We start from the raw sequence: 24,453 nt of genomic DNA on the forward strand, positions 1-24,453 counted from the left end.
CTGGACTTTGTTCTGAAGTTTATTTATAAGATAGCAATGTTTTAATAATAAAAAAATTTATAGTATATTTTAATGTCTGGGAGAATTAACTACCTTTATAGGTTTTTTTTTATTGTTTCTTTATATTTTCTGACATGTGTGTTTTTGTTTATGTAAACTTATTTATAGCTAGGTAGAAAAGAACTTGTTGCTATTTTTATTTGGATTGTGAGAAATTTATAAATTAAGCGGAACTGAAAACATTGTGATGCTTATATTATCTAAAAATAAAAATTGGCTTTATATTTGTACAATTCTAATTTTGTATCTTTCACAAGTTTAGACTTTTTCCTCATATAGGTTTATATAATTTTTCTACATTTCTTGTTAATTATATTTCTAAATAGTTTATTGTTTTTATTGTAAGTAGAGTTCTCTCTGTCATATCTTCTGACTGGTTATTTTTTGTGTGTAGGAAAGATGTGAATCTTTGTATATTAATTTTATATTCTATATTACTGTATTCTTATATTGAGTTAGTTTTATCGATTTGTTTTTCAGTTTACTATCTTATCATCTGCAGCTTTACTTCTTTTCCGACTATTATTCTTCCAATAGATGTTTCATCTAATTATATTGTTTAGTACTTTTAGTACAATATTGAGTAGTAGTGGAGATTGTTTCTCATCTTAGCGGAAATGTCTTTATTGTTTCTATATGACATAAGATGCTTTCTTCATGATTAAGGGCTACTTTTGTGCATCTATATTTTCTTCTTTTTTCTCTGCATAGTTAACTAGTGATTTTTATATTATGTTAATTAAAAACAGAATTTTGATTTACTCACTTGCTGTACATTTTCTTTTCTCTACCTCATTAATTTCTCACACAGATATTAGGATATAAAAGCATATAATTTATTTTGTCTTCTTAGAAGGAGCAAGATGGAGAGAGATAAAAAGGAAGAGAGATGGAAAAAGAGGGATGGGGCTGCACCCAGCAAAGAGAAGGGAGGTGCGCCAAGTGGCCTGCTGTTTTCATGGGGACAAAGAGAAAGGAAAAAAAGTAGTGATTGTTGTCAGCTGATAACAGAAGCTGCTGTTGAGTAGTTGGCAGGTGGTTCTTCTTTCCTATTTTCTCTGATGCTGTAGACTTGGTTATCTCAGAAATGTGGTCAGGCTTATAGCTAGGGACGTCATCCTGCCAGAGACATGGTTTGGGCAGGAATCTGAGGTCTGGAGTTTGAATCCCCCACTGTCCACCCAAGAACTTCTCAAGAACTGAGGCCATAAAACAAATTCTAAAAGGCAGTGAGCTGGTGAATGTAAAGGGAAATATTTACATTTCCTTTCTGTCCGTTCTGCTCTTTTCAGATGTTGTGAAAGCAGAACGCCCTGCAGGGTGCCTGTCAGCTAGGGAGCAAAAGAGCAGAGAGTGAGAGAGCAGAAAGTTCATTTTTCTGCTATTTCTCTAGCAGGACTGACCGTCCTTTCAGGGTCATAATTTTTCATCTGAATATTGTTTTAAATATATCTCATAGATGATGAAACAAGTATTTTGTATGATTTTTTTAACTTAAATTTTTAATGTTAACGTTAGTTTTCAATTTAAATCTCAAATCTTTACATTTTTGTATTTCTTTTTTCAATCAACTTTTATTTAACAAGCTTTACAAAAATTCCTGTTGGAAGTCCTTTTTTATTATGTTATAATTCCTAGTTTATTGCATTGTAATCAGAGTATGCTATTTTAAATATTTCTAATTTGGTAAATTTACTTATGTTTCCACTGTGATCTAATAAACTGTCATTTGTTGTTGTTGTTCCGACCAGAATCAGAAAGTCAAATACTGTATGTTCTTACTTACAAGTGGGAGCCAAAAAATGTGTACATATGGACATAGAGTGTGTGAAATCACAGACTTTGGAGACTCAGAAGGGTGTGCAGGTGGGGCAGAGAGTGAGGGATAAGAAATTACTTAATGGGTAGGATGTACATTATTCGGGCAATGGTTATACTAAAAAGCCCAGACTTTACCCACTAACAATATAATCCATGCAATAAAATTGCACTTGTACCTTTTAAGTTCATACAAATAACAAAAAAACTTTGTGAATGTTTCATATAGATTTGAGAAGATTTATGTTCCATAACCAGTGTGTAAAGTTCACTATATATCCATAACACTTTGTTTTATTAATCATATTTAACCTTTCAACTTTCCTTACATTTGCTCATTTAAAGTCTTATATTGAAAATGGTAAGTTAATAAAGACTCTTCTTATCATTCTGTTTCTTTCTATATATCTTACTGAATCTTAGTATTTTTCTCTTATGAAGTACCTATTTTGTTATTTACTACACACATATTTATATATTATATTTTTACTGTGAATTGTGGCATTTACCATTAGAAGTTGATCTCTCTTGTGATAATGGGCATAAATATTATAGGCAAAATTCTTAGGGGGCTGCCAAGATTCTAGCTCCCTGCTGTTCTTTCCCTGTATAAAACCCTCCCCTTGAGTGTAGGCAGGATCTTTGACTACTATGGGATATCACTCACAAGATTAGATTATGTTTCGTGGCAAAAGAGGTTTTGAAGATAAAATTAAGGTCCCTAACAGTTGGGTTTGAGTTAATTAGAAGGAAGATTATCCTGGTTAGTCCTGACCTAATCAGGTAAGCCTTTAAAAGACAGGAAGCAGAAGCAGAGGATTTCTGCTAGCCTTAAGAAGCAAACCACTGTGTTTTGGAGAGGATTATGTGACAGAGAAGAGTGGGTAAGAACAGCTCCCTCTTGATGACCAACAAGATAATAAGGATCTGTTTTACAATTTCAAGAAACTGATTTCTTCCAACAAAGAATGAACTTGTAGAAGCTTTCTGCTGAGACTGTAGCCTTAGTCAATACCATTATTTCAGCCATGTGAGAACCTAAAAAGAGAATTTGGACATACAGAACTGTGAGATAATAAAAGTATAGATATATTTTTAAATTGTAGTAACATACCCATAACATAAAACTTAACATGTTAACAATTTTTAAATGTATAAGTCAGCATTAAAGTATTTACATTGCTGCAAATCACCACTATCATCTCTAGAACTTTCTCATCATCTCATGGAAATTCTATGCCCACTAAACAATCACTCTCCATTATCCCTTCCACTGACCTCCTGGGAGCCACTGTTCTACTTTCTGTCCCTATGATTTTGACTTTCAATTCTTTGGGGTATATCTCCAAAACTGAAATTGCTGGATCATATGATATTTCTATACTTAATATTTTGAGGAAACACAGTAGTGTTTTCACAGAGACTGCACCATTTTTACATTTCTGCCAGCAAAGTTTAAGGGTTCCAATTTCTCTACATCCTGTCCAAGAGTAGTTATTTTCTGTTTATTGTTTGGTTGTTTTTTAAAAAAATTCTATTTTGTTTTTGTTTTTGGATAATAGCCCTTCTAATGAATGTGAAGTGGTACCTTGTCATTTTCATTATATGCATTTTCTAATGAAGACTGATGTTGAACATCTTTTCATATGCTTATTGACTATTTGTATATCCTTATTGACCATTCAAATATTTTGCACATTTTTAATTGGGTTATTTCTTATTGTTGAGTGGAAGGGTTCTTTATATATTCTGGATACTAATTTCTTACCAGATATAAAATTTGCACATATTTCCTCCCATTCTATGGGTTGCCTTTTTATTCTCTTGATACTGTCCTTTGATATACAAAAGTTTTTAATTTTGAAATAGTTCAATTTATCTATTTTTTCTTGTGTTTATTATGCTTTTAGGGTTATATCTAAAAATTCAGGTTTCCAAAGAGCTGAACAACTGGAAGTTCCTGGAATGTGGCACTACCAGAGAAAGCACAGAAGGTCCAAACCCCTCCCCTCTTGCCTTGCCCTATATATGTCTTCATTTGTAGTCTTTATAATATCCTTTATAATAAATTGGTAAATATAAAAACAAATGCCAAATCCAATGTCATGAAGTTTTTTCTCTATGTTTTTTTCTTCTAGTAATTTTATAGTTTTGGTTCTTACATTTAGGTCATGGATTCATTTTGAGTTAACTTTCCATACAATATAAAGTCAGGATCCAACTTCATCATTTTACATGTGGATATCAAGTTTTCCCAACATTTGTTGAAAAGACTCTCCTTTTCTCTTTTAATGGTCTTGGCACCATTGTTAAAAATCATTTGGCTACATGTGTTTGGATTTATTTCTGGGCTCTCTATTTTATTTTATTGGTCTATATGTCTGTTTTTATGCCAGTACCACACTGCTTTAATTAGTGTAGCTTTGAACTAATTTTGGAAATAAAGAAGTGAGAGTCTTCCAACCTTGCCCTTTTTCAAGATTATTTTGGTTTTAGGTGTTCTTTAGATTCCTTATGAATTTTTTTTATGGATTTTAGTCTTTCTGCAAAAAAAATAATTAGAATTTTGATAGGGATTACAAGTAAATCTGTAGATCTCTTGGTTAGTATCAACATCTTAACAATATTTAGTCTTCTAATACATAGACATGGGATGTATTCCATTTATTTATATCTTCTTTAGTTTATTTCAACAATGTTTTATAATTTTTATTGCATAAGACTTTCACCTCCTTTAGTACTTAAGTATTTTATTATCTTTGATGCTATTATACATGGAATTGCTTTCATAATATCCTGTTCAAATTGCCCATTGTTAGCGTGTAGAAATGTAACTGATTTTTGTGTGTTGACTTTGTATTCTGCTACTTTGCTGAATTCATTTATTAGTTCTAACAGTTTTCTTTGTGTGGAATCTTTAAGGTTTTCTATGTATATAAGACCATATCATTTGTGAACAGAGATACTTTTACTTCTCCCCTTTCAACCTGGCTGCATTTTTATTTCTTATTCTTGCCTAATTGGTCTGGCTGCTAGGACTTCTAGTACTATGTTGAATAGAAGTGGTAAACATGGGCATTCTTTTTATTTCTCACTCTCAATTTTTTTTCCTTTTCATTATGTTTGGTGAAAGAAGAAGCAAAGAGGGAGTGGGAAGCCAAAAGCCTACAGCACCCAGTATTCCCAGGTGGTCTCCCATCCAAGTGCTAACCAGGCTCAATCCTGTTTACCTTCCTAGATTGGACAAGATTGGATACTTCCAGGGTGGTATGGCTGTAGACTCTTTTTCTTGATCTGAGAGGAAAAGCTTTTACTCTTTAGCCATTGAGTATGATGTTAGTCATGGGTTTTTCATATATAGCCAATGTGTATTTTTTTTGCTACACACTATGATTTTGCAGTATAATATGTATTGTTTTAATCTACCAAGTTTGTGGTAATTTGTTATGCAGCAATAGAAAACTGATATTATAATGAAGAAAATTCTATTCAAATGAAGTAAAACATAATTAGATGTGGACTCCATATGTCTATTGATCTCCTTTTTAGAAGGACATTTAAAGAATTTAAAAAGGAGTAATAGCACAACATATTAAGTTCATGAAAAGAAACAATTTGCTTTTATGTGAAAGGAACAATTTTGTGCACTCATTAGCACACCCAAGTACAGCCTAAGCATTGTGTCTCCCATAGCTGAGAAATATTATAATAGTATATCTTTACCATCTTGCCTGTTCTACTCATTGGTTTAGTCCAAGTATAGGGCAGAATAATAGCATACTGTGTACATACATATACACACACATACAAATACATATGCACATAATACATACACATAAATCTCACTGAAAAATACAAAATGTGTTACAAGTGCATAGACGTATTTCACAAAAGAGTTTATTCTCTTTCTTTCTCTCAATTAATATTTCAACTGTTTCTTCCTCAGAAGATTTAAATTATATTATTATTCTGTTGCAGACCTTTTGTTTGATAAGATTTAGTAAGGATTAGGAATTATTTCTCTTTGTCACTAATAAATCCAATGTGTGCTTTAAAAAAGACAACCATTTAACTAAATGTATATGGAATAGAGAAAAAGTATGTGAAAATTTTAAGAAAAATACAATCTAAGGTTTATTAACTAAATCCTGGGCTTTATTCCTTGTCTCATGTATTACAAATGCTTTATAAATTTATAGTCTCTAATGCGTCTGAAGCCATAGCCTCTCATCTCTAACCTCATCATCCTAAAAGCAATGACTCTGGACCCAGACTTCTTGGGCTCCTGGATACATTTTACATTTGTTTCATAACCTTGGGTGAGGTTCTTAACCTATCTTCTAATAGTATTTAGGTCTTAGGATATTTTAAGAAATAAATCATAAATAGCTGTACTTAGAACAAGACCTAACACATGACAAGTACTTAAAATCGAGCAAGAATAGAGTATGTACATTTCAACCGTGCATTTTGAATTAAGGAAATAATCATGAAGTAAATTTGGGTTCCCACAGATATCATCAAGAGATGAATATGAGCAAAAATCACATTGATAACCTTAACTCCATAAGCTTCTATTTTGACTAACGTTCAAAAACAATGGTGTATTATGTCTCCAGGAATTGGTGTTAATTCAGAGCAGGTGCCCAGTAATCCCTAAAATGTCTGCTGATTTGCCCACTCTCAATGCAAAGACACCCTGGTACATGTTGCAATTTCTTTTGGAGAAGGAAAGACAAAAGGTGGAAAGGATACATTTTTAAGCAGGGTCCTTCCTAAAAGAGACAAGCTTCCCCTTCATTCAAAGAGGTCTGTCTATAACTGACTCGAGGCTGGGAATTGTGATTCAAGTTAAACTTCTTTTTACTAGGTCTTGAGCTTTTCCACTTATATAACTTAAATAAGATTTTTATAGACTGCTCCTATATTTCAATTCTAGAGAACCATGATCAATTAGCTCATGTCAGACATCTCTGCAGATCAAAGCATTTGGATCAGTCCTTCACCTATGCAACCCATTATGGTAACCATGATGGCATCTCTCCCCCAGTACCCTCAGATATCACTATCCCTGCTGCCTTCAAGGTGCCCAGTTCAATGGCAGCACACCTAACAGTCATTCCTAGCATACAGAGAATATCCATACAAAGTCCTTTGAAGACTCTTGGATATGACCCTGGTCTCCCAAATTTATTTTTTTCACATTCTTGGTGAAGGGACTTTCCTTTGGATTTCTTGGGGAACATAGTTTGGGATAAATTGTCAGTCTTACATGATAAATCCACCCTATCACTCCAATATCCCTAAGCCATTTGATCCATTTCTCCATACCAAAAAAAATTCTAGCATCTTAACATCATTTGGTGTGATTCATCTTCGGTTCAGCTTTTAATGAACTAAGCAAGCAATCAAACTATTATAGTCACTCTCAGACACATGCAATTTCAAATTGAATCTAGAAATGCTGTTCTAGAATATCCATATCAAAAAATTTAACTAAATCCTATGTTATCTTCCTTCTTACTTCCAATATCCATAAGGATCCATTCCCCACTCATTCCTCAGGTTTCTGACATACAAATTGGCAAAATTATAATGGTTTTGGTATGACTTCCACCTACACATAGGCCACATCTTTAATCTTACCCTGTGAGGCTACCATCTGGTTATACTCTAGAACCATTGAGAGGTTAAAGGATATGTTTTGAAGAAGGCCGTAATCCCCTATAATTCAGCTACCTCAGAAGAGGCTGTTATAGGTTTCTTAGGCAGAAAAGATTAACCATTTTTAAAAGGGGAGAAAAATCTGCTTGCAATGACAAAGGAGAACAATTTAAAGATCAAATTTTCCAGTTTCATTAGAATCTGTCTCATATAATCCCATCCATATTTTCAGAGTATAACTCCTTCCTAACTAATTTCCTAACTTTAATATAAGAGATCCTATAAAATTGAAAATTTAATCACTTTTTAATTTAGCTACCAACAGAGTTAGACTTTGGGTTAGGTTTTTAGAAATCAGAGTCCCCCCCTGTGGCTGCAGGAAATAAATGTTTATGTTAGGGTAGTCTTAGGAACGTTCTCATCTCTTATCTTTGGCTGAAAAGTTAAAACTCTGAACTCATTATTTACTTTTTCCAAGTTCTCTGGCACAATTAGAAGCAACCAACTGAACCCATTATGCTCCTTATTTTTTATAAAATAATCTGTGGCAGAAAGTACTTGGTCACTCAAAACGTTTCTTTCTATAAACACTTTGTTACAGGTGCCTACAGGTGATATTTTAAGTACCCATTTTACCATGGATTAATAGTGTCTACATTACCACTCTCCATGGGATCATTAATGTCTGAAATAGAAATAGATCAAATAATGAATTCCAGATAGCCCATAACCATTACTGAAAACCCCTTCATAAAGTTCCTTTCCAAGGGAACCCTTTCAAGTATGAATTTCTGTATCACTTAAGGTTCAATCAGGGAAGTGGAACCACAGAGTGATATAATAAAAGGCTAATTACAGGGACTACACTGTATACAATTTTGTGAGTGTTAGGGTGAGAACTCACATCACAGGATAAGAAAGAATTCTCAATTCAAAGATTAGGAGAGGTTTGAAGCAAAAATTTTATTTTACTTTCCAAGAGAAGAAATAGCATAGAATGAAAGAAAAAAAGAAGGAATCCCAGATTAGAGGATGAGTAGCTTGAGCTTTTATTGTTGCAGAATGGTAACGGGAGGCTTTTTATTCCCCGCCCCCACTTCTCTGCTAGACTGGCTTTATCAGACTTCTCAGAATGTGGTCTGGCCAATATGGAGCAGTCTGTCTGCTCAGTACTGTTCCAGTTCTGTAAAACAAACTCCACACTTGGTTAAGCAAAGATGCATTGTGTACAGTAATTTTTTTCCTTTCTTTTTTAAATGCTAGAGGGCTTACTAACAATGCCATCCTTTCAATGAGTAGTATGGAAAGTTGTTAATTCTAGTAAGAGAAAAAATTCACCTTTGATCACAAAGACCAGCAGTCAAGATGAAAAGCTAGACATGAAGCAGAGAAGAGCAAGGGGCACAGTAAACTATGAGGGCAAACTAGAACCCCACCTCTGTCTCTCACCACCTCCCAAGTTGGTGATGCAGTGATATGCAAAAGAAGCTGATACTCTTTATCTGGTTCACAGTACTTAAAATTTAAGGGTGGATCCGATGGAATCTCGAATATCTGCAACCCTAGCTGCTTCCCCACACCATCTTCTATACAATAGAAGATCACCGACAATGGGTATAAGCTATAGTGGTGCATGTGCCCTACCCTGACTTCCAGAGAGTAGTGGCTGCTGCTTCATTTTTGCTTTGCAAATATCACCTAAATCTCTCCTGTGGCCAAAACTAACCTAAAAAGATAATATTAGGAAACATGGTTTCAACTCACCTAAGCTTATTTTGTAGGTGTCATTATTTTAAGGTACAGAATTCAACAACTCTTGGAATATTTCTGAAATCAATCTTATACCATCCTCATTATTACATTTTGATTTATCGTCTCAGCCCTTAAATCTTCCATTTATAGAGAATTATATTGTATTGCATTTTGATCTGTTGCTTAAAACTTTTTATACCTTAAAAGTGGGTTTAATTTCCATTAAGTGTAGTATTATTTCTTTATGTCAAGTTCCATAGTTTCTATTTTCAATAGCATGTTTGTTTACAAATAGTAGAGCCCACAGGCATAGGAATTGTGGGGGGAAAAGGACCATATAATTTACTGAATATTTTACTCGTCAATTAAGTTTCAAGATTAGGCCTTCTCATTGTGGGCACTCCATGACTCAACATCATACTAACACATGAAGTCTGATTAAATGTGAGGGTTTGCCATAATCTTACAAATTCTGAAAAACCTATCACTGGAAAAAGTTATTGAAATATAAAACAATATAGGCGCTATAGTAATTTATTTCTTTACATGTCTGTCACCTTCTATTACCCTCAAAGCACCTCAGGGACAGAGACTATGTTTTACTTTAAATCTCAGTGTCAAGCAGTGTTAGTATAAGTAGGCAGTGGTGTTTCTTTGACTAAAGGATAGATGAGTAATAAAATCAAAATGCCTTAGAAATTAGAATCTGCTTTTCTTAAAGCACAAGTGGTGTCTTCAAAGATATACCTGAGAATCTATGCAGCATAAGTAATCTTTGTACAACTATAAAGTAAGCTCCAAGAAAATGATAGCTTTGTATGATTATTATCTTTAGTGCCTGGTATTATGATATTTGTCCATATACTTTGTGAATGTGAGGTAGAGGAATAGCAATCAGCATGGATAGGTCATATGCGTTTCTAGGGTTAATTTAATACCTATCTTTTGCAGCCATTCTCTCTGTTCACTTGGAATGAAAAATCTTCCCTGCAAATTAGGAAAAAAGTCATATAAAAGGTTAAGAATCACTGCTTTGTGGTTTAAAAGGGACCATAAGTTAATATATAAATAAAATATACATGAGACCAATTTTAAAAAACGTTGTCTGGCTGTGGCTCCGGAGGTTGATGGATCTTTACATCAAAGTGAGGAAGGATTGATGTTTGCACACATAGTACTATCTGGTCTCTTCAGGCTTCAGGTATATGCACAGTAAGAGTGCATGAATTATGGTTTCTCACAATTACTTTCTAGAACAGCCATGATTACGAAGGCTCAGGACATTTTTTTTGTCGTCGTTGTTTATTTCTCTCTTAATAGATGCCTAAGTTGAGAAATAATGTAAGAAGTACTTCTTAATTCACTCATCAGTATTTTTATATGTAGTGTTAAGTGCAGTTTTGGCCATAGAGTTGGCTATTGTAACAAATTATATTTCTTAGCTTCATTTTGTAAGTTTAATTTTATTGTTATCTTTCTATGGGTGATTTTTATATATCACTTGAAGGATTGAGGGACTTTATTTTGTTTCTATAACATACCTTAGAGGTAGATAAGTTCAACCAAAATTTTATCTACTTTTTGTTAACTTAAAAGCATATCTAACATTAAAATTGACTTGAGAAAGGAAAAAATGCCTCCAAGAAGACCATTAACTTCCTTTATGCAAAAGGGGGATTAAACTATCTTATTCTGGTTTTAAATAGGATATATATATATATATATATATATGTGTGTGTGTGTATATAGATGCCTATAGACAGGTATACACACACACACACATATATATATACACACATACACACATTATCTATGTGATTTACAATTTTATCCCTTTCCCAAAAACAAGACAATATTTTAAACATTTTTGAGTAAGGTGGACATTAGAAAATCTTTAAAAAAATGATATAAAATTATATATATAATTCCTGGCCCAATCATCCTTAATACTTTCAGACTTGATATATCTTATTGTGTGCTACACATTGATTTATGTGGCCATCTCTTTCATAAAGAGCATGTAAATAAATGATTTAAAACTGGCTCCAATATCAATGCTTCAAATTTCTGCCACATATACATACCTCTAATATGAAGTCTTCTTGGTACAAAGCCCATCTAAACAGAGGTTAAGATAGATCTATTTTTAAGGAAAATCTGGTCTACAGAGAATGTGTTATATTGAAGTTACTATGCATTTTTAATTAAAAATAATTTTCAAATTTTTATGATGTCCCTAGGGTGCTATAAAAACAGGGTTTGTAATCACCAAGACAGACAGTTTACCATATGGTTTCACAGAGTATTATGGCTTTGTAAGTAACAGTTTTGTCTTTAAGTATATGTTTGTCAAATATGCTGAAAGGACAGTATGTGCTTTTTCAGATTTAAATAAAGGAAAAAATGTTAATTCAACATTTTTACTTATCTGTATCTGTTTCTTGTAATCCATGATCCTCATTAATGGAATGCCCTGGGGGGCACTTAAGTTCAACTAAGCATGAGTTGTAAATGCATTATGACTTTATTTTCTGCCCAGAAAATAGAGTCTGCAACCATTTCCATTTCTATAAATTATAAACCTCCACTGCCTGTTGCTGAGGTTTTAACTGCACAGAGGCAGAGTTCTTGGATTGTCGAGCATTAATAATGGCTCTGCCTGTCTGCCCTTCAGCTGAGACATTAAACTGAGGTCTCATTCGCTTGCCTCTAGTGGCTGCTCAAGTGGAGTTAAAGATTGCACTATGCTTTTCTGAAAGAGGATGGGGCAACCTCAGAGGCCTGACCTTCATTTTCAAAACATGTAATGTACAAGGCTGGGGTAAGTTATGGCTTCATATCTGAAGCTGCCAACTTGATTTTGATGAGCTGTAGAATCCTCCGAATCAAAACAGTGATTTCAAAATTTCACTTTAGGATATTTTGAAATTATGAAACGTAATCTTATTTCATTTTATTTTCTAATGCTACAAGGGGCATACGTGTATCTGTAATATAATGAGAAATAACTTTTCTATTATAGCTAAATTGTAATTGTCCACAAAAAAATGCCTTTCAAGAATGCATTACCTGTGTAACATGTAACATTTTAGGGAGGAAGCATAGTGGAGACCAGGTCTATGTTTCATACACGACATTAAATCAGAAGCTTTAGAAGCAGATAGAATCATCTGAGATACCTGGGAATGCTCCCATGTTGTTTCAAGTTAACTTTTATTATGTACATTTTACTTGAAGCAAGAAAATATTCCAATTTAACTTTTACTCCAGTATGTAATATTATCTAGTATAAAAGCAACTGGAATAGATAAGTTGCCTTTAAAAATTGAAGTAGTCATGCAATTATTTGAGATCTCAGTTATGGGAGAGTAATCTCACTTATATGTGGAATCTTAAAAAGGTCAAACTTATAGAAGCAGAGAGCAAAATGGTGGCTACCAAGGATAGCAGGAGAGGGTGGTAGGAAGAAGTGATGGAATGGGGAGGTGTTGGTCAAAGGATACAACATTTCAGTGAGATAGGAAGAATAAGTTAAGGATATCTGTTATATGGTGACTATACTTAGTAGCAATGTATTGTATACTTGATAATTGATAAGAGAGTAGATTTTAAGTGTTCTCACCATAAAAATTGATTTAAGTATGTGAAGTAATGGATGAATAAATAAGCTTGTTTTAGCCATTCCATGATGTATATGTATGAAAACATCATATTATACACCATAAATATAGAAAAATGTTATTTGTCAATTAAAAAGTAAATATATTTTTTTAAATTGAGGCAAAAGAGGAATTGCTAAAATAACTCAAAAAACATTTATTTGGATTAAATGACAAAAATTGTATCTTCCAAAATTGAATTTGTTTGAATTTTCTCAACTATTGGAAATGAGAAACTGAATGTTATCATAAGGTTGTATGACATGAAACAGAAAAATGAAAGCGATTACCAACTATGTCTAGTTTGTAAGTTGGTAGTCATAGATAAATACCCTGAAAGCAGGTTCTTTCTATTTCATTCTATTCTCTCAGGTACCTAACAAAGTACTTGCCACATACTGGGTACAAAAGGAATGCAAACTCTACTCAGGAATGAATGAAAGAGAAATACTCTCCTTTAAAAGAGAACAAGTTTATATTTCTAAAGAGGCCTCTTTCAGATAAAACTCCAAAGGTTTAGAATCATAAAATCAAAGAAAGATAGATTTCTCCAAATACTTGTTATTTCAGTAAAGACATACCATTAGATTCTTTGAGGTACCTCAGGAGAAAGCTCTGAGGCTATCTCAACAATTGTAGACCACTTCCTTTGGGCATCTATAATAGGAATAAGATCACTTTTAACTCATCCATATCAAATAATATACTACACTTTCCTTGCTACCTAGTACAGCAAGAAATATAAAACATTGTTTTCAGCTTTATACAACAACACATTTCTGAAACCACTGAAGGAGAGTCAATGTTAGAATTTCTTCCTTGTTAACACCACCCACCTTACCATGACTTCGTACAGAAGGCAACCGCTTGAAATTTATGACTCATGTGGACTTCTAACCACTTCATTAAACTCTATTACACTACTACCATGCAAGAAATTGATCTCACTGGAACTTTGGGCAGACAAATTGGTTGAAATCATATAAGACAAGATACACGTGAGGAAGGCAGAGATATATAAAAGCTATCATCTCTAGTTTTGTCTAGATGCATGTAACACTTGATTTGGAATCTGTGAATTGGATTAAATTATTTCAACTCTTGTGTTAAGACTATATAATCACATGTCCAAAAGCATATTTTCTGTTCTCCAAGGACCAAACCACAGTGACTCTGAGCTGAAAGAAAGAAATCATTACCAAACATTTGTAAAATGATTTCCTCAAGGGGAAGGAGTAAGAGGAGGATGAGAGGACCACATCTGTACAATTTGGGTTCAGCTTCTGTAATTGAAGTAATAATCTTTATAGCCAGGTAGCTATTTCCAGTACATCACAGCTCTTCATAAAATTTCCTGTTTAGTGATCAAGGTGAGGCTGAATAAAATAAAAACTGTAAGAGAAGTAATGCTGGAAAAAGAGAAAAAACCTTTCTGTACAAATACATTTTAAGTACACTTATTATATCAAAATAATTTTTACTATAAATATTTCATGCTGAGTCAGATTTTTCTAATATATAATCTCCTTTCTGGAAATAAATTAGAAATTTTGAAAGTTTCACGAATATTTTCAGACCACTGGCAGAAAAATGTGTTAAGGGTATCTTATAAGACTAAACAACAAACAATTTCTAAAAAAACCTAATTCAGGATAGGCATATAAAATGTCAACATCGATCAGTCAATTCAAGCGTGAGGTAAAAAGAAAAAAAGCATCAATTACATTTATTTAAAAAATTTAAAAAGTAAAATGAATCACTTTGTATTATATACTCAAATGAATTAGCAAATTGATGAAATTCTCTGTTTTTGTTATTTCAAAATATTATGGGAGTACAAATGTTTTGGGTACATGGATTGCTTTTGTACTGCATGAGTCAAATTTATAAGTGTGCCAGTCACTCAGATTGTGTACATTCTACCCATTAGGTATGATTTCACCCATCCTCTCCTCACCCTTCCCATATGCATGATTTCCATTGAGTTTTAATCTCAGCTGTGCACATGGATAGTTTCAATTTAATAGTGAGTACATGTGGTATTTGTTTTTCCATTCTTTAGATACTTTGCTTAAGAGAATGGTCTCTAGTTCCAACCAGATTGTTGAAAAAGGTATTAATTCATTTTTTACAGCTGAGTAGTACTCCATAGTATACACATACCACATTTTATTAATCCAATCATGAATTGATAGGCACTTAGGTTGATTCCACATCTTTGCGATTGTGAATTGTACTGCCATAAGCATTCTAGCACATGTGTCTTTTTTTATAAAATGACTTTTTTCCTTTTGGGTAAATACCCAGTAGTGGAATTGCTGGATCAAATGGTAGGTCTAATTTTAGTTCTTTGAGGAATCTCCAAACTATTTCCTATAGAGGTTCCACTAGTTTGCAATCCCACCAACAGTGTATAAATGTATCTTTCTCTTCACATCCAAACCAGCATCTATTGTTTTGGGACTTTTTGATAAAAGACATTCTCACTGGGGTTACATGATATTTCACTGTGGTTTTAATTTTGCATTTCTCTGATGATTAGTGATGTTGAGCATTATATTCATATGTTTATTGACCATTAATCTATCTTCTTTTGAAAGCTTCTGTTCATGCCCTTGCCCACTTTTCAATGGGGTTGTTTGATTTTTTTTCTTGCTAATTTGCTTGAGTTCTTTATAGATTCTGGTTATTAGCCCTTTATCAGATGTATAGTGTGCAAATATTTTCTCCCATTCTGTAGGTTGTCTATTCATTCTAGTGATAGTTTTTTTGTCCAGAAGTTTTTTAACAGAATCAAGACCCTGAACTATGGTGAATACAAGTGGTGAGAATGGGCATCCTTGTCTTGTTTCAGTTCTGAGTGGGAATGCTTTCAACTTTTCTCCATTCAGTATAATGTTGGCTCTGGGTTTGCTGTGTATGGCTTTTAAAATTTTGAGGTGTCTTCTGTCTATACCTGTCCCAGACCAGATGGATTTACAGCTGAATTTTATCAGATCTACAAAGAAGAATCAGTACCCACACTGCAGAAATTATTTCATAACTTTGAGAAGGAATGAATTCTCCCCAACTCATTCTACAAAGCCAGTATCACCTTGATGCCAAAGCCAGGAAAGGACGCAACAAAAAAAGAAAATTATAGATAATGTCCCTTATGAACAGAGGTGCAAAAATCCTCAATAAAATTCTAGCAAACTGAATTCAGCAGCACATCAAAAAATAATCCACCATGATCAAGTGGGCTTTATCCCAGGGATGCAAGGATGGTTCAAAATATGAGAACCAGGACTAAACACGATTTCGATTCTATATCCTAAAGTGGGAAAAGAATTGCATGTATAAATAAAAAACCTAAGTTTTATTCCTGATTTCACCCCATCTACCTTTGATACTTTCAGAAATCATTTAATTTCTCTGAGACTCTTTCTTCATTTGTAAAATGAGACTAATTACACTCTCTAAGTATATATGCTGTAAGTATTATATGCTCTAAGTTTTTATGAGAATCAAATGAGATAGTGTGTGTATGAAAATTCTTTCTGGATTGTGCAAATGTAAGTTGCTTTTTTTGTTGAAGATGATAATTTAACAACCAACCCTTTCTCAATATGATTATAAATCAAAACACCATGAAAGCCTTTTAAAAATAATGTATTTTTGGCTTTTTTGATCTTATTACCAATCTAAGAATTTTGTGTACCAAAGTGATAAGTCACAGGAGAGACAATCACAGAGATACTGGTTTGGTTTCATCATGAGGAGAGCCATCCCTGAACCCAGAGGATGCAGGTGAGTAAGACAGAATGACCCATGAATGCCGAGTCAGCAGTCCTGGCATGCACAGTAGCAAATGCCATTTCTTCATTTTTGTTAAGTATTCTGAATTTCTGACATATCATATATATACACATTTATTTATGCATTTTAAAGATAAATTTGAATGTTTCGAGTAGATTAACCACTGTCTTACTCTATTGGTATCTATTCTGATAAATCAGTAGGAATGTGGTAAAAAGGAAAATCTAGAATTTATTTTTCATGATGACTTGCCAGATTTCTTAATAAACTCTTTGTTTAAAAGAGCTGCATAAGAAAACAGTAAGACCAACTAAGATACAGATTTACCTAGCAATCACATTAAAATTCCTCTAAAAAGTGTGAATAATAAAAACTAAAAATAGTTTTACTTTTAGAAAAGACTTAGATGTGAATATTAATTTTACTCTTATCAGTTACTAATGGTTTGGTTACTGTTTTATTAAAAAGGGAAGACATAATGTCTGGGACATAGATTTAGGAAAGGGGCAGAATGAAGAAAATATATGGTAGTTAAACAAAACTCAGGGGAATTGGAGCTGTGATTCTCTATTTCATTTTGGAGAAGAGAAGACTGAATATTCTTTCAAGTTTCTTTCCCCTAGGGTCTCCGAAATAGAACACTGTATTGAAATCAGCAGGTCATGCACAAGAAGATGGTTTAACTGCTAATTAACACTAGATGATATACTGAGAATTACATGCTAATTAATTCTCTGTAGAGCTAAATGCCCTTTCTTCTATGTCATTTTCAATGAACATATTAATATGAAGACTAACGTAGCATGTTTGTCACATGAATTAGTAATCAAAAATTAGCATGTGTCAAAAACTAGAAACATTAGGCATTTTTTTTTAAAAGTAGAAATGATTGAAGTGAAGAAAATTACTTACTGGAAAAAACTCACAGACTCAGAGAAATGTCACTTTGGATATTTTGAGAAATACAAAACATTAACACAAGAAAAAGGAAAGAAAGTGAGAGGGGAGTTCAACATCTAAAGGATCCCTTCTGGTAAACACTTAATTATAAAGGAGTTGGACAATTTTATGTTGTGTGAATGTGACCCAACTCCATTTTTGTGAGCAGTCTGCTTTTTAGAAGTGCTCTCCAGGTTGTAGACAGTGATGAGGCAGAACTTTCTTCATTGTCAGAAGAACACTATTTCCCATGGGGTAAGGTATGCTCACAGATAAGTTGGAATTTGGGAGGTAGCCAAAGGTTGAGTAGTTTCACTGCGCATTCCTCCCAGAAAGATTAGTATTTTTAATTGTGGTCTCCATGTCTCACAGGTTTGCTAATACCTTCATCACTGCTTCCTCTGTACTCTTCTGAGGGCAGTGAGTACCACCTGTTTAAGAACCTCTCCACCACAAATAAAAACTATCAAATGGATTTTAAAACCTCTGTGGTCAATCCTTTTGTAAAAGCCCCACTATCGGTGTCTCTTTAGATGTGATTTGTCTGCTTATTTATTTATTGCTTTCATGCATTATTCTATTTGGTCTACAACATTTAAAAAATACCTAAATATTTTACAATCATTAAAGCTGACTGGAGAGCTTTAAAAAAACATTGTTGCAAAAGAGTTTCTAGCAAAAGGCTCCCTTTTGGTGATGTAAGGTTGAAATGTGACTGAATATAACCATTATAATTTTTCACTTGCAAAATAATTCATCTCTTGAGTAAACATTAGCTGTGCATACATTTTTTTAATAAGGAAAAATACGCATAACAGCTCAGAAATGATAATGTTCACCCAATAATGCATATCACACATGGGAATGTTGTTTTGCTTTGTATTGACAAGTGTTTGTTTTGTTAAATAGCAATTTCATTTAGAAAGACCAAATTAAAGTTCCACAAATGAAAATACATTATGTTTTAACTAACAGAATTGGTACATATTCCAAGTGAGAAATGAATTTTCATTGATAATACTTATAAAAAAGAGTCCAGATATATAGTGTAAAAAGGACATATAAGGTTGAAAGAGCAGGATTTTGTGGCTAACATTGCAACTTAATTGCTTTGTGATTTTTTAAGTTTCACAATTTCAGTCCTTTAGTTTCCACATATGTAAAATAGATATAGTAATACTTGCAACATCAAGATCTTATGAAAATTAAATTAGAAAACTTAAGTAAATTATCTATCATATTTTCCATCATATAGAAGGCAATGAATGTTAGAAAATAATGAGTATGATAAAACTAGACATATTTTTTATTTAATCAGTGGTCCCATAAATTTAACTCCAATTAGGTTTGAACTGGGGTAACAAATCTCATAACTAAAAATAATAAATAAGTAACATTAATGTGTATGATGAGTATCATGAAAAGAATCACAGATCATGTTCAATAACCATAAATATCATTCAGTGTTTAATGTGATTAATTATTGCTAAAGAATCTGAGTTTAGTCCTGTCATTAACTAGCTCAGTCTCTATATCTCTGGGTGTCTATTCCCTTCAAGAGAGGAAAAGTACAGTAGTTAAGTACATATGTGTTATGGGCCAGACTCTCTTGGTTCTAATATCTATATAAACACTGATAGTTGTATAACCTTAAGTAAATTGCCTATTCTCTCTGTGACTCAGTTTCTTCATCTGTGAAATGATGTTACAAGTAGTATCTACCTCATAAGATTTTGAGATATGAAATGAACTGAGGGGAATAAATCTAGAATAATATCTGGCATGAAGTAAAAATTTTATCATTATTTTCTATAAAATAATAGGATATAGATATCAAAGGTCTTCTTGAACTCTAAGAATCTATAATCACATCATTTAGATTATATTTGTTACCTTTTTCCACCAACAAAATTTTCCCAAATCTGACAACCCCCTATCATTTTACTTCCTCTCTCCATTGTTCTCTCTCTAAGCCTGAGGATGAGTATTGGAGATAACTTGCCTTACTATTTTAAAGTGTACAGATTAGAGAGCTAAATATGTACATGCTGTGTCTGAAAATTTCCATGATTTAGATACAATAAGCCTATTGTTTACAGCATCATTTCTAGTACCATCAAATTTAAATATAGCCCTTCTAGCAAGACAGAATAGAACAATATTTCATTCTTTTCTCTGTGGCATTGATTTATCTAACATGAAATCAAGGGAAAGAGTACTGGAGATGTTTAAAGAGACTTAATTATACCCTAAAGTATCAAAATGCCCCTTACTTTTTAAATTCTCATGTATCTTCACCTTTTCTGAAATGTCTTTATCTTGATCAACCTTCCTTCTTCATCTTAGCAAGTTCTTTCACCCTAGAATTGGAGATTTGTAATAAATGGGAATAGTGGATAACTCAGAGAAATCTGGGGACATGAATATGATACAGAGAGGTGATGTTTGGAAGAACTTTCTGGTAACAATATTAGCAATGGTGACTATGAACTTAATAAATATATTAAGCTTTTTCTCATCAGTGATTGATGAAATCATGTAATTTCAGACTTGAAATAAGTGACCTTTGGCATAAAGATTCTCATTTCTTTCCCACTTCTTTCCACTCACTTTATTCTGATGATACTTGTTAACTTATTTGCTTATAATCTGTGCTGTCTGGTGGCCCCTTTCTCATCCTTTGCCCAAATACCTTGTGACATGTCAGGTTATATCACTCATTATCCCCAGAACAGAGGTCCCAATCTGTAATCCTATGAAAGTTTCATTAAGTAGTTTACAAAGAAGAAGGAGGAGGAGGAAGAGGAGAAAGGAAGAGGGGAGGAGGAACAGGAGGAGAGGAGGAGAAGAGGCAGAGAATTTCACTATTTCAATCATAGACTATAAAGCCATATGTACATGTGATGCTAATTATATGTCCTGCATATTCTTTGGTATACACTTAGTCATCTTATTTGCATAAAATATACACTTCAGCATTAAATGTAATCACCAGAAAATTGGTATTAACTGATCAACACCTAAGTGGACATATAGCAATAACCTTTATTGGGCATCAGGCAGATGGGAGGGGGGAGGAGGGAATGGGTATACACATACATAAATGGGTGCAATGCGCACCATCTGGGGGATGGACACCCTTGAAGCTCTGAATCAGGGGGATGGGAAAGGCAAGGATCATATGTAACCTAAACATGTACCCCCATAATATGCTGAAATAAAAAAATTGAAAATACATATGATTTTGTACAATTCTTTTTATATATTGCTAAAATCTCCACTAAAATAATAGTAAAGATGAAATTAAATTAATAAACCAATGAATTTACTGAAAGGGAAAAAAGAGAATAAGTTAAGAAAACAATAGATAAAGGATTTCAAGAAATATTTATATGTTAGAAAGAAGATGGAGAAATGGAAGACCTATTACCACAAAAGGGGAAGCTATAGTGTAAGTGCCTATACAGGGTAAGTCTGCAAGAAATGGATCAATCTGCTACTGGAACCCCAGTAACTCAAGAAATAGAAATGTTCCTCAAAACAGAGAAACCTGGCTGAAAGTGTGTATTGAGGCAGGTGACTCATTCCCACTGCTCTCTAACACCCCAAAACACATATATGAAACACAGTGTTAAGTTTCTACATAAAATAATACTGATAGACATTAACCTTAAGGACACTAGGCTCAGTAGAGGGTGGGTGTCCTGGGCTCAAAGTAGGAGACTCCTAAATCTTATTATTGAACAGTGGAGCCCTCGGCCCTTCTCAATGTCTGCCCTCTATTTAAACTACCAGAGCATATGCTTCAAGGTTTACAATCCTAAGCAGGAGGCTGAAGAATTCTTCTCTGGAAAAAATGAATTACTACAGCTATCAATACTGGAGATTCCCTCCAATGATAAAGTCTTTTCATTCCTTAATCACCCCACAATAATGGTCAACAAGTCCTGTTCATTTGAAGAAAGACTTCAGCCTGAAAACAGAGACCAATGCACAGATATAGAAGAAAGAAATTTTAAGCAAAGAAACAAGGTATGGAGTAGGAGACATAAATATATAATTAGCATCCTCAAAGAAATGATAAGATATTCCATCCATAAAACAAATATAAGGAAATGTGGTTCAAGATAGCTGACTAGAGGCATGCTTCCTCCACAAAAAAGGACCAAAAATTGCAAATAGTCACATTCTAAATAGAACATCAAAGAATTCAACAAAGAAGTGACAGCAAACATCTGAGGAGCACAAGGAGAGGGAAGCAAGGTAGCCTGCTGGGCCAGAATTGGCTGGGAACTGAGAAAGGTTCCCCATGGTGGGGAAGGGGTAAGTGAGAGATCTCCCGTAGTCCATATCCCACCACATATTCCTGCAGCCCTAGCCACGGGAAAGTCTCTTGACCCTTGCAAGTCCTGAGACTAACATAGGGAGCTGCCTGGAGACCACAGGACTGCATTGCTCCAGAGAGGGAGCTCATGCTGGGTCTCGTACACACCTGAGTCCTAAGCAGCTGTACCACAGTGCCATTTTGAGAGCCCAACCCCCACCAGACAGTATCCTGCTCTGGGGCCCAACTCTCCCTGCATCTCTACTTGCTTGGAGACCCACTGAGACTCCCTTGTCCACCTAGAGGGTTGAAGTGGCACAACACTAGCTGGGCCCAGAAGTGTGGGAGGGTCCCCAGGGGAACATTATACCAGGTAGAGTCTTCCCACAGGACAGAGGAGATGAAGTACAAGCTCCCCAGAGCCTGAGAGTGGCCTGCCTTGTGTGGCTAATGGCAACTTCATCCCCATGAGCAGCAGGGCCACTGTGCACTAACATGCCCTGAGGACAGGCTCTCCCCACACACTACTGCCACTGCTTCCAGGGCCTGAAGCACACATTCCCAAGAGCCTGAAACCTGCATGCCTCAATGGGGCCACTCGTACTGACAGCAATGCTACCTCATCTCCCAGGAACAGGGCCAGGGCCACTGTGCACTAACTCATGCCCTAAGGACAAGCTTTCCCTGAAAACCACCATGGCTGCCTCTGCTGTTGCTGGGAGCCAAAGCATATGCTCTCCAGAGCCTGAAAGCCACCTGCCTAACTGGGACCACTCCCATTGACACAAACTCTGCCTCCTTCCCAGTAGCAGGGCTGCTGTGCATTAACACAAGCCAGGAAAACAGGCTCTCTCTACACACTGCTACTACTTCTGCTGCAACCTGGGGTTCAAATGCATACTCCCCAGTGCCAGAAAGCTGCCTTCCTGGCTAGGGCCACCCCCATTAACAGTAACCACCCTCCCAGCAGCAGGACAGCTGTGTACTTGCATGCACCCTGAGGACAGGCTCTCTCCACCTATTACTGTGGGTTGCCCTGCCCTGCTTATAGCAGCCTAAGCGCATATACAACACTGGGGTTCCTGAAGATAGGCCTGCCCAGCATGGCATCTTAAACTCTAGTGCCGAGCACAATGCCTGGGGGCCTGTAGATTACCCTGACCATTAGTATCTGTGCTCTCCTACTGGGGACCTGAGAACAGGCCCACTCAGCCTACCACTGCTACCACTGCTGACACTTACCCACACATACACTCTAGGGGACTAGGGACTGGACCACTCAGCCCATCACAGCCACAGCTACATCAATAAGTACTGTCTGGAAGATGCTGTCCAGGGGTCTAAGGTCCCACCCACCAATCTGGCCCACTGCTGCCAACAGTGGGGCTCAAAGACTAACCAACCTTGAATCCCCATCCTTAGCAAAGCCTCACCACAGCCACCACTGATAACCACAGCCAAGCCATTGAGGAAATCACAGCCACAACTGTTGTTGATCACAGATGAATAAATCATATAGAGAATAAACTAATGCATACGCTCAGAATGAAAACTAAAATATCCAACCCAAAAGCATCATAGACATATCTTCAGAAAAACATCTCCTGATGTTTATAATAATAGTGGAAAACTTCAATACCTAACTCTCAGCATTAGACAGATCAACTAGAGAGAAAAATCAACAAAGAAACATTGGTTTAAACAGAACTTTAGACCAAAGGTACCTAGCAGACATTTACAAAAAATTTTATGCAACAGTTACAGAATACACATTCATCAGCACATGAAACATTCTCCAAGTTACCATATGTTAAGCCATAAAACATATCTCAACAAATTCTTAAAAAATTGAAATTTTATCAAGTATCTTTTAGGCCACATGAAATAAAACTAGAAATAAATAACAAAAACCTTTGAAAGCTGAACAAAAACATGGAAAGTAAACAACATGTTTGTGAATCACAATTGGGTAAATCAAGAAATTAAGAGGGAAATAAAAAAAATTCTTGTAACAAATGAAAATGGAAACACAATATGCTAAATCCTATGGGTTATAGCAAAAGCACTGCCAAGACAGAATTTCATAGCAATAAATAACTACATAAAAAAAGTAGAAGGATTTTAAATAAATTACCTAACAATGCACCTCAAGGAATAAGAATAGCAAGAGCCAACCAAACACAATATTAGTAGAAGGAAAGAAATAATAAAGATCAGAACATAACTAAATGAAATAAAAACTAAAAAATACAAAGGATCAATGAAATGAAAAGTTGGTTTTTGGAAAAGATAAAATCAGTAATCTGCTAGCTAGACTAACAAAGAAAAAATGAGACAAGATCCAAATAAACAAAATCATAAATGAAAAAGGAAACATTACAACTGATGTCACAGAAATAAAAAAAATAACTTCCGAGATTATTATGAACAACTATATGC

At 34.5% G+C, this 24,453-nt stretch overlaps 1 pseudogene; it reads right to left on the reverse strand.

Annotated features, from left to right (window-relative positions):
• Positions 1-5,040: 5,040 nt before the first annotated feature.
• Positions 5,041-5,159, reverse strand: LOC142869614 (uncharacterized; annotated as a pseudogene).
• Positions 5,160-24,453: the final 19,294 nt, after the last annotated feature.

Source organism: Microcebus murinus, chromosome 2, assembly GCF_040939455.1.
Source record: "Microcebus murinus isolate Inina chromosome 2, M.murinus_Inina_mat1.0, whole genome shotgun sequence".
NCBI lineage: Eukaryota > Metazoa > Chordata > Mammalia > Primates > Cheirogaleidae > Microcebus > Microcebus murinus.